Source organism: Adelges cooleyi, unplaced genomic scaffold (assembly GCF_023614345.1).
Source record: "Adelges cooleyi isolate 19-005CV unplaced genomic scaffold, UGA_ACOO_1.1 ACOO_flye_CR_arks_rails_tigmint_CR_PRNA_41, whole genome shotgun sequence".
In the NCBI taxonomy this organism is placed as follows: domain Eukaryota; kingdom Metazoa; phylum Arthropoda; class Insecta; order Hemiptera; family Adelgidae; genus Adelges; species Adelges cooleyi.
The window spans coordinates 4,424,060-4,436,228 of NW_026096090.1; the positions used below are offsets into that span (position 1 = coordinate 4,424,060).

Here is a 12,169-nt window from a genome sequence, read left to right on the forward strand (position 1 = left end):
TTTACATATTGTATATTTTTTTTATGTACAGATTGTGAATGTTAATTAAAATTAAAACATTTTTAAAAAAGTATTTAAATATACCTCATTTGTTTACAATTACCTCGCATCATCCTGTAGCCGTTATAGCCTATCTATAAAGTCCAATCACACACAAAGGCGCTCTTATTTTAATTGAAACTGAAATGTTATTTTTGATTAACAAATTAATTTAAAATGGATCTCTTCATTATACTTATACACATTATGTATAAGACATATCCGACACGTGTCTTAAAAAATAAACAAACAAAAACTAATAACAATAATGTAGATAGAAAGAAAGTTTGCAATTTGTATAATGAAGTACTGAGTACACCGTTTCCGAGGAATGATAATTATATTATTATAAGATTCTGAGGAGGGAGCTTACATGTGTCTAACCCAACACACGTTTTACATGCATGAATTGGGTGTGCAACTGTAGATATATTTTGCATATATTATAATATTTAGTACGGCTTTAGTAAATGCTTTACAACATACATAGTAAAATCACGCTCGGAGGTTTTTAGTTTTTAATCGAATTCAATTTATCGCTAAATGTGCGGTTACATCGAGCTGTTTATTGATGAGTACTTTTCAAATGACAACATACAATAACGGTCTACTACCGAAATAGACGCGTTCAATAAAACATGTGTACAAGTGAATTCAATGTATTTGAATGATTGAAGGAATAACAATTATAACCGTCCATTTGTTATTGCTTATTGTTAACGTTCAAAGCACATATATTTATTTTGTGTAGAACTATAGTATTATTATTAGTACTTTACGATGATAGGTTGTTTTCCAAAAATAAACTTTTGTAAGAACATACCTCGGAAAGAATAACAAAAACGTATAGATTCGATTCATCGTCTTGCAACGTGACAATTATACATCATATACTTCTTTAAGAAGTGAAGTACAATGAAAGTAGAACAGAAACGAATTTTAAAAATTAATACAACTGGACATCACCAGACTGTTTCACCAGACCAGCCTGAGGAATAAAATATATGAACATCTGTCTTTTTTAATTTAAATTACCTGATGTAACGAAAAAAAGTACTTGAGAATGGCTTTATTTAATAGTTCTATTATTCCCTCCGTTTAATGGCTGTGTACAGTAAAACAAAATAATTATCTAAAAAAATGAATTTTATTTCTATCCATATCCACCTACTCTAGGTACTAATAGAAATAAATATTCTACGGTAATACATTTTTGTAAAATCAATATATATGCTTTTAAATTGTTAGTGCATAAAAATATTCTTATTTTGATAAATTTGCATTAAATTATAAAAAGTTGAACTTAAATAAAGAGAGTTTTAAAAATGATAAAATAAAACAATTTTTTTATGACCGCCGTCGTACCACTTGGACGGTCGTTATATTTGCATTTAGATTTTTGCTTTTAACTGTGAGCTCACAATGTAATATGCAGAAAAGGGCATTAGGCCGTCACCCTTTTTATCTAAAGTTTAAAAAAAACGAATGCTTGCTTAAAACGGTCCCCTTCAACATAATTTACAACAGATGGAAATGTACGAGTAGTTTGTTCTGTTTTGTATATACGTTTTTTATACGTTTTATAGAATTTATGGGCTTATACACTTATAACACAAACTTAAACTCAATATCTATGTAATTATTGACTTCTATAGAATTAGAGTTACGACTACAGAAATATTTCTAATGTTAACACTTGCCGACAGCCATTTACTTTTTAATGGACTAGACAAGCTTAAGCGTAGGCATACATGCAGTTCGTCTCGGTCAAATTTTGGAATATGTGTTTTTTTAAGGTGAAAACGATAGTGAAGTCAAATTTTAGCAGTCGAACTTACTTTTAAAACGAACGGCAAGACTTTAAAATGCAAATACTATGCCAAAATAACCGTTTTTGTTTAACAGATTTTGCTTATTACATCAATTCCGTTTTCGTTTTAATCATTATTTAAACATTTCAAAAATACGTATTTAAAAAAAAATGTAATCCTTACATACTTGAATAATTTTTTTAATTTTAAGTAAACTATTGTTATTTATTATTATTGAAGATAATTACACAATATATATATATATATATATGTATATAAACTAATACCATGACCAATTCGTGTATATATTATAATATTTTATAGCATAGCTGACAGCTTTAAACGTTGTATTTAGCGATAACGAAAAAGGTCGCTACTCAGAGAAACCAGCTGACGTTGTATCTTCCCTACTACTCCCACCAAATATAAAACCGGAAGTACACGCCATCCGGTTTTATACTTCCGTAGTAAAAGTCTGTGTTCGGTTAAAAGTCCATTAGGTGTGACCAATTCCTCGGAGAAATATGCACTTTAATCTAGAAACAATTTTATTCGTTTATCCGTCTAGAAAAATATCAAATTGCTACTTAATTTATACACATTTTTAAACACAAAATAAATAAGTAAGTGTATCGTTAGTACGTCAACGTAATTTTTTATTATGTACGTAAATGAAGTATAATTTATATATTTATAAATTATAAGTATATTTATATTTTATAACTTGTATACATATATGTGTGTGTTACTAATTAGTAAATATAATAGGCAAATGTTTCACAAATAGCTCTCGTTTTATTGAACGTGGTGATATAATTACCATAATGTCAACTCCAAATTTACATTTGAAATCCCTAATGTATTCCTTCCTTCCTTACCTAGTTTAGAAATCTATATTTTAATATCCAACAACTAATGTATGTACAATCTAACTTTAATACAATCGGTTCACTTATGCTAACAATTCATTTAACATTACTAATAACATCAATACTTGCTGAAGTTGCCACAATGCAGGCTACGAGTAACTCAAAGGTTATTTTCCTGGAAATAATTCATTGGTTATAGATGAGAAATAAAATATTGAAGTTTATGACTTGCGCTTTTACAAATTTCGTTTTTTAGAAAACTAATGAAGCTCATCACATTTGTACTATATGTAGTGTGTTTTGTACGATGTCACAAACATGCATTTACCTAATTTTGTTCATCAAGTCAATATTATTTTACGATGAACGGCTGTAATCGTACACTCGAAATTCGAAAATAAGTATATCGTTTATGTACTGAGCACGTAAATAGTATTATAGTACTATATATATAATCAATGATATTAAATCATTTAGAACCAATAAAAACCTAACTGCAATAAAACGTTTTCATAGATATACACAACTTATAAAAATTGTACTAAAATACAATTTTCCATTCGGGTCATTAATGTTAACCTGTAGAATTTAGGGAGAAATATACAGAAATTAATATTTCTGTACTAACCATCATGACAAATAATATTATTATTTTATATGGATAAAAGTATTATATTTATACTGTTTATCTCATACTGTTAAAAACTGTTTCAATTAAACGCATCAATGTAGTGAAATTGCCTATCAAATTCGCCGTGTCTAGATTATTAATAGTATTATATTATTATGACCCTTTTGCCCAGAAAAAATACTGGCCTCACTGGTTGGCCGTACGGTATCTACTACATTGCCACTTGTGACCTAGAAATTTTCCTTTCACAGACTTTAAATTATTGTGTTATACTTTTTTACATTTTACTCATTTGGTGTTTTTAGATAGTATTTAATAGTTAATACATAATAGTTGTATGTGTGGACTAATTGATTTTTGCATGGTAAGACTTTAAGTCGATCTTAAGAGATCAAGAGACGCTTAAAGAGTTTTTTATTTCGTTTTGTGCATCTCTTGATAAGTTATGAAATTGACTTAGTCTTACCACTGAAAATTCTCTACTTTTATGTTTAAAATTTTAAACCAAGTCTAAAACAATATTGAATTCTAAACAAAATTAAAGGATACAAATGAATATTTTACTTTTAAATCTCCGTTCAGTTGCACACACTGAAAAATTTTACATAAGAAAACATCATAATCTAAATTCTAATATACATGTTGCTTCTAGGAACCTCTCAACCACAGAAATAATATTGTTTTTTGCTTTTACTCGAAATTTTACCTACGGGTTGTAAAAAGTTTAAGTCGCCATTAAATTGGTTTCAGTTAAAAAATGTACCATATAACATATTGTCACAACCGAATGATTTGTGAAAATGATAAACATAAAACTCATTTCAAAGACTGGAAAACTATGTATGATAAATGTCTTCAAAAGTTTTATGAATTCTGCCTTCATAATAATATTACTTTAATGCAATTTCTAAGTAAATATTAACTATTTTAACTCTTTCTACAGGAAATCGTCGTAAATCACAGGAGGCCTAATACGTGACCAAAAGTAATAAACATATTATAACCTGAGAACTATTTTAAATACCACCGGTAAATAATGCACTTGTGAAATAATAAAGTAATTTATTCAAAAAATATGAATATTAACAGATAATACACGCATAAAGCAGATTAGCTGATTAGAATTAATTAAAATTGTCAATAAAATAAATTTCTGTAAATAATGTAGTGATAAATTTTGAAAATAATTTAAATTGGGTAATTTAGCATGGTTTTATAGTAAGCACTTTATGAAACTAATGCATATTTTAAAATTGTATTTACATATTTTGGATTTAAATAACTAAATGAATAGTTTTATTTAGATTTTATTATTTCGTTCAACGTGGTGAACAGCTAGACAAAAAAAAAATAAGAAGATTTCAAGTACATGTCGTAGTGCATTCTAATTTTTAAATTAGTCGAGGTTGGTTTTTCAATTACAATGAGTACTACGAATTTTTTTTTTTTTTTGAAATGTATCGAATCAATTAGTTGTTACCAAGCGCTGCGGTTATCCAGTCTATTACACGAAGCCAAGATGAAAATAACCGAACAAGATAAATACAATTAACTATTGAATAGAAAATAGTGCTTATAATGAAATTGAATTCTCGTTTCGTAATATCCGACTTAAATCGACCATGTCCATTGAAACAACATTTTTGTAATTTTCATTAAAAACGTTTTTTTTTTTTTAAGATTTGCTGTAAGGTGGTTGTTTTGTATATTATTTACAAATCTAAGTAGTTAAACAAAATTCATTATTGGTCAGTGAGGTAATAAGTCAAAATATTTACTCTGTTAATTATGTACGGGTTGTTTAAATTTGAATCTATATAATAGATAAACAGTAAATATAATCAAAAATGTAAAAAACAAAATTACCATCCATTTTAAATTATACATTTATCCTGTAAACACGCATAAGCGACTGAGCTTTTACGACAGAAAATATAAAAAAATTCTTCAATACATAATTAATTTTAAACTAATACTTATTAAAAAGTCCAAAGGCTAAAACGCATTAGCCCTCCCCACCCGGAACCGTGTTTGGTATTTGACACTGTGTATACTATGAAATCAGTCGAAGGGATGAACAAAAAATCCAAAAACGGAGTGCCCCGCGCTTTCCGAAAATGTAATTTTATAATATACCGTTTCCGTTGATTTTCACGTGGGCATACATAAATACTGTTATTATGGTATTAGGTATAGTATTTAAAAAAAACTCGAAACGATCAAAGTATTTTATTGTAGGTACAATAATAATAAAAAATAATAACGACGAGAACGAACAACAGAACCGCGGATCTATACAGAGAAAGTATTGTGTTAAAGTATGCGTGTTGTGAATATAGGGAGAACACGAATTAGGTGTGTGTATAACGGGCAAAGCTGCGCATTAAGTTATTCGTTTTCCACCACAAATAAGGGAGTTTCCCTGATTGCGATTATTTTAGGCCGTGCGTTTTTCACCGAGTTAAGAGGGTAATGGCCGTGATAAAAAAAAATACAAAAATAATAAAATAAAAGAACAAAAGGCCAAACGAAGACGGAAACAAGAATAATAAATATTGCTTATCCTTCTCGCGGCACCGCGACACCGTCTCCCGGGTACGGTACGTTTACATTTTCATTTCATTTCTCGTGCGTCCAACGGTCGCATATCAAAATTGAATTTTTCAGCAACCCCGCTTGGAAATAATATTATATTTATGTGTATAGATGCGCAATGCAGTTGCCCGTGCCAACGCGTGTAATTTCATCACGTAGAGAGGACTGCTTTCACACGCAAATGTTACGGATAACACGGAAACTGTTTTACGTGGCTTTTCATAATTGGAAACGATTCGGCAGCGTAGGTTCGACCAGGATTACTGTGGTAACATTTGGAGACAACTCCAGCGACTATGGCACAAACGACGGTGTGACCCGGGGCACCGTTTAATTAGAAATAAACCATCAACGCCAACCGCGTGTACGGCGTTTCAAATGTATAATAACGTTTGATGAAACGTCGATTAATAATTATTCGATAGCGTAGTGATAACAGAGTAGTGAATTAATTGCACATACATTATAATATGCGGTCATTAGCAAGCCTGGACATTAACGTGCTAATACGGTTATATAAAGTTAAAAACCTAAAAATCTGCTAATCAACTATTTCAACTTAATATTAAGACATGTATAATTTGGTTTTAGTTAACTCAATCGTACAACTAATCTCTTACATCCGGAATGACTTATTCAATTATCTATTTAAAAAATTACGTATAATACGCAATCTAAAAAGGCTTATCTAACCTTATGTACCTTTCGGCAAACAAGCTTTTAAGTTTTTGTTTTCTATTAAACTCGGATTTGATTTTTTACAAAATTCCTTACAACTTTCTGTTTTTCACACGGATACAAATGGCTTTTTAATATTTACACATTTAGTGGTTTCTTCCAAAAATTTACATCTGTTCTCTTGGATCTAAAATACAAATAATGTATAATTGTTATTTAATTCCGCTGTAATAGCATTTGGTCCCCATTCCAGGTAGTCGACATTTTCACCCGATAAAGTACTCTTGAATTGGCTCCCATTAAAAGTAGGTTAAACCGGAGGTTATATAACATAATCTTTTTTTATTTAAAGATATAATCATTAAAAATATAAAAACTCCATTTAACTTCTGATATGATGAAATTATTAGAATGAGAAGTATAAAATTGAGTAATGAATTTAGAGTGGAAAAATTCATGTCACTTATAAGTAACTATATAAGTTAAAAGTACCTTAAAACTTATACTAATTAACCGGAAAATTAATTGACATGGTTGAAATTTATTAAAATCACATTTTAATCAAATATTGCCTATTTAAAACCACTAAAAAGTCACCTGCTTCCAATACCCTTAATATCATGTTGTTTTATTAAAAGAGTAAATAAGTAATTCATTTATCATTTATAAGTCATAAGTTTAGGAATTTATGGTATTTCAAGAAGTTTAAAATTACTATAATTGTATGCCTAAAAATATTATGATACTATATGAATATTTTATAAGGAATATTAGCATGTATAACTTATACTTAGTAACTAGTAAGCTAGTTGAACACTGTGTACAATTTGATCCGAACGCCAGACATACGTTAACTCGTGATATATTATATTGTGTAAGCAGAACAAACAATGAAAACAGATGGTGTAACAATCTGCCACACCTCATATAGAAAATTGTTTAAGTGGTAATTGAAAACTTGAGTGACACAACCCAAATTGTCATAATAAAAAGCGAAAATAAAACACTATATTGATAAAACCATTAACACTAATTGAAACACTGTTCAAAATTAAAATCGTTTAACATATAGAAAAATATCAAGTATTTTTTAGTTGTGAGTCATTACTAATTAAAAGTATCATCTAATCTAATAGCGGGGCACGCAAAAAAAAAAAATATTAGCCATCAAGTGAAATTCAATAACGCCTAATATTTTGTCCTCGGTTTATATACACAGTACTATTTTTAAGTCGTGAAAAGTGAAATACTAATAAGCACAAGTCCAAATAGAAATATTGTACGAACAAAATGTATTTAAAAACTATAAATAAAATGTGTATTACTAATAAGATACGAAATTCGAAATTGTGTATAAAATGCGTAGTTTTAAGAGTTTTAATGCTAAAACAAGGTTTTTTGTGAAAATTCAAATATGTTAACACTTTGTTTTTATTTCTCACAAATATCTATAAATTTGAACACTGAACGATAGGTTATAACAAAATTTAACATAACTATATCTTAAAATGTACAAAATTTTAAAAAATTACACAACTAATGAATAATAGTCATTAACATTTAATTTAAGTTATTTATCATATCCACACATACTTCTTTTAAATACAATTTACCATTTATCCTAAAAGTAATAGGCAATATAAATTATTTTAAAAAATGTATATAACAGAATTAATTATTAGTTATTACTAAGAATACCCAATACAAACAAATAAGCCTAAAATATTAATTATAGATTAATAACAATTAGACTATACATTTAATGCAATTATTAAGTTTTGTCAAGTCGTTTTATTTTAATAAACAATATTTGTAGGTCAATAATTATTAATCTGTCGATTGACATTATATTACATATACATTTTAATTTCAATAATTTGCACGTTATTTTTTTACCAACACTATTAAATAGTATTAATAAATTTAATAGGTTATAACTATACATTGAATTGTCTCACTCAAAAATGCATTTTCAGTAAACTCTATTTATGAATAACTAATAAAATTCGTTATTAATGTTTTGTACATTAATTATTCACTTAACTGAACTGTTATTTGAAAATACATAATATATAATGTTAAATTAATTTTTTATTAATTTCTGTTGAGAGAAAAATTTGTTATGGACTTAAAGAAACAAGAGTTGCTTGTAGCATCATTGTAAGTAAGTCTACTACAGTCTACATAACGTATATTTTCTATGACATCCATATTTGTGCATAATAATATAAAAAAATTCAAGATTTAGAAACAAACACATCTTACTTCCTTTGTATAATTTCTCACAATTCATTTTTCTCGTACACTTATAGTTTTTTTTTAAATTGAAAACTAACAATAAATAATAAAACAGGTAAGAGAGTTAAGTGCGTAGGTGGATGTTATAAATACATAATGAGCCTAAAGGTGTGCAAACAGTGATACTTACTAGTAATAGAAACAAAAAAATATGTATTTTACACAAAATCCCCCCCCCCTATACTTAAACCATTTGAAAGCCTTATAAATAATAAATACAAGTACAATATATAAGTATGTATTAAAACAATAATTTACTGTTTATACATTATTAATACATTTAGACCTTTATTGAACATTTTCAAGAGTAAGAAATAGTAGGATCCATTATTTCTTTGAGAATCCAAATTTTTGATATTCCAATACCAACGTATTGTAAATAGAAAAACAGTGATGAATGCAAAGAAAGAAAATTTGACTGACCGACTCCACAAGTATAAAAACTACTTTAATACGAACAGTACTTAGATCAGTTTCAGAATACTTAACTATAATTTATTATTTAGGAATCAACCGTTTATCTGATAACGTTCTATTATCTGTAAAAACGTGCCGATTTCATATAAACTGATTCTCATTCGTTAAGACCTAGTCGTGTTATCGATATGTGTCAAATATGATCGATCAGTATATATCGAAACGCATTACAACATTAGGACATATAATAAAATATATCAAATTGACGAATGGAAAATAATTATTAAAAACAATCTATTTATTAATGCTCAAGTTTTCAAAATATAGTTCTTATTTTTTTAATAAAATATATAATCTGTAAATGAAGTACAATTTATAAATTAATGTGCGATTATATACAACAAAAACCATAAAACTCTATAACAGAAAAATAAATCACCTAACGATAACAATAATTATTATGTTTTTATACATAAATCTCCTAGACAGCTTGTGAAATTATTATAAAATAATTTGTACGATTGAAGTAAAGAATTGAAAAAAATTAAAGTTAGAGTCCCTTGTGGAATACTTAATATTATAAATAATTGTTTGATCAAACAATGATTTGATACTGACAAAGCCAACTTCATCCTAAAAACCACCCCAGTAGTGCATTATTATTTGATTCTGATAAATGTATTTTAGGTTAAACCAAAAGAAAGTATAGTTACTATTGAGAATGTTAGTAAGTAAGAAACAACTCATAGGTATGTATATAGTATGACAACCGATAGAAATGTTTAAGAGATGCGTTAACGTACATGATATACTAAGAATGTTTATAAACGTTTACTGAATACGCTTACATGTAACAACCGTTGTGAAGCCGAATTATACAGACTCCTGTCACTCAATTCAATTTACAAGATGCACTAACAAAACGAGAGACACTGCTAATCCGAAGAGCTTCGAGACACAAAGACCTTAAATTATGAGCCCACGTTAAAATTAACTCTTACCTTGAAAGGAACAAATAAATTATAGGCCATTAAAAAATGCGAACACTCGCAGTCAAATAATCTCGTATTTACTTTTGTACACTCATTTTAATAATTATTTTCTCTTGAAACAACAAAAGACGATAATCACCCAGAACAGACATGTTTTGTTTAAACATGACGCTAACGGTCTTTGTTTCTTTCAATATATTGTTTTCATTAATAAATACCAGACATTTCGTTTTATTTCTTAGTTACAGTTTAAAATAAATACCAGCTACACTTCAAACGAACTTATCTTCGTTATACCTTTATTCATAGTCCATCTCTTTAATTGCCTGACATATAATAGGTTACGTTATGAATTTAAAAAGTTAACACATAAAATATAAAAATAACACGTGCTTGCTGAATTTTTGGGAAAACGGACAAAAATTCCTGTAAACACGATAAACTTGTTAAAACGTTTAATTTTGAATTCTTTTAACTCACTACAAATGTCAAACTTCTACTTATGTACAAAAGAAGTTGGTGGGATTAACTAACGAACCTTTTAGACGCATGCAAGTTTTTTAAAGTTATATCATATCCTATGTATTTAAATTTACATATACTGCTAGAATTTATGTTCTTCTAGCTAAGTGCATTATTTTAAGAAAAGTACTCGTCTAATTTCAAGTAAAATACTTTATTACTATACTAAAAACGTTAAAGGTGATTGTATGAAATAACATTTGTAACTTATACCTAAAAATGTCCTTATGAGTTATATTTTTTACTTTGTAAGTCTATTAAACACATACCTATTATTGCTAAAAACACAAAACATTACACATTCCTAATGTATGATTAATTTGATCAGAATACGACATGTAATTGATATTAAAGTCAAAATATATGCAATTACATTTGCCGTTGACAGTTCTGTATTTTAGTTACATTAAGGACGCATTATAAAAAAACAAATTTAAATTACGTGTGAAATAAAAATAATAAATAAAACATAAAAATAAATATAAATAGTACAACCTGGAGGAAACCTGGTAAGGAAAAAAATAGAAAGTTTGATGTATGAAAATGTAAAAGTTCACAACAATAAAACGGTTATCAAATTGAAATTTGTATGTTTTCGAAAAAGATTAGCGAGGTTTTATTGGACAAAAAAATCATCTTGTTTATCTCAGTCCTGAGGGGTTCTAAGAAAACTTTTGGCTTTCAAGTCTGCATACGTGACAGCTTAAAGTTCAATATATCATAAAAACACTTTCCTTTACCCTTTTTCAGGACCAGGTAGTTCTAAAGTTTCTCGATTTTCCAGAGTGTTATTGGAAAACTTCTAGAAACGAACGAGTATTGACGTGCGTATTTGAATCAAAACGACCGTTATGACATTTATTGCTTTCTGTGAGTGCCACCAAAATTGTATTCATAAAATAATAAGCGTTATTGTAGTATCAGTCATAATAACGTGTATTATTATGGCACTTAGTGTTTAAAACGCACAACAAAATGTACGACCGCGAGCAATACGTTACTTAACTTGAAATCCATGCAGTTTACAATTAAGCACGTCTTTGCGTCTTTGTTTTAACTAACACAAAACCAAAGGTGTGTTTTAATAAAAGAAACGATTGTTTATACCCTACGTGACGTGTTGTAATAAAAGTTTAACTGCGTTCCGTACTTTCTCATTACTTACAATGTTTAATCGTTTATCGACTCCGAAAGGGGCTACATCGGATTTACTTTGCAATGACGCCTTCAAGTACTTATCTGCTTTCGTAGAAGACGTTAGGCGCGTTTCATAAGATTTAACCAACAGTTTTATTGTACGATAACGAGAGTACAACA

General features: G+C 28.2%; 1 protein-coding gene across 2 annotated transcripts in view; it reads right to left on the bottom strand.

Annotated features, from left to right (window-relative positions):
• Window positions 1-12,169, bottom strand: part of LOC126841928 (metabotropic glutamate receptor 2-like) — a 150,938-nt gene that overhangs the window by 118,720 nt on the left and 20,049 nt on the right. The window lies entirely within an intron of this gene.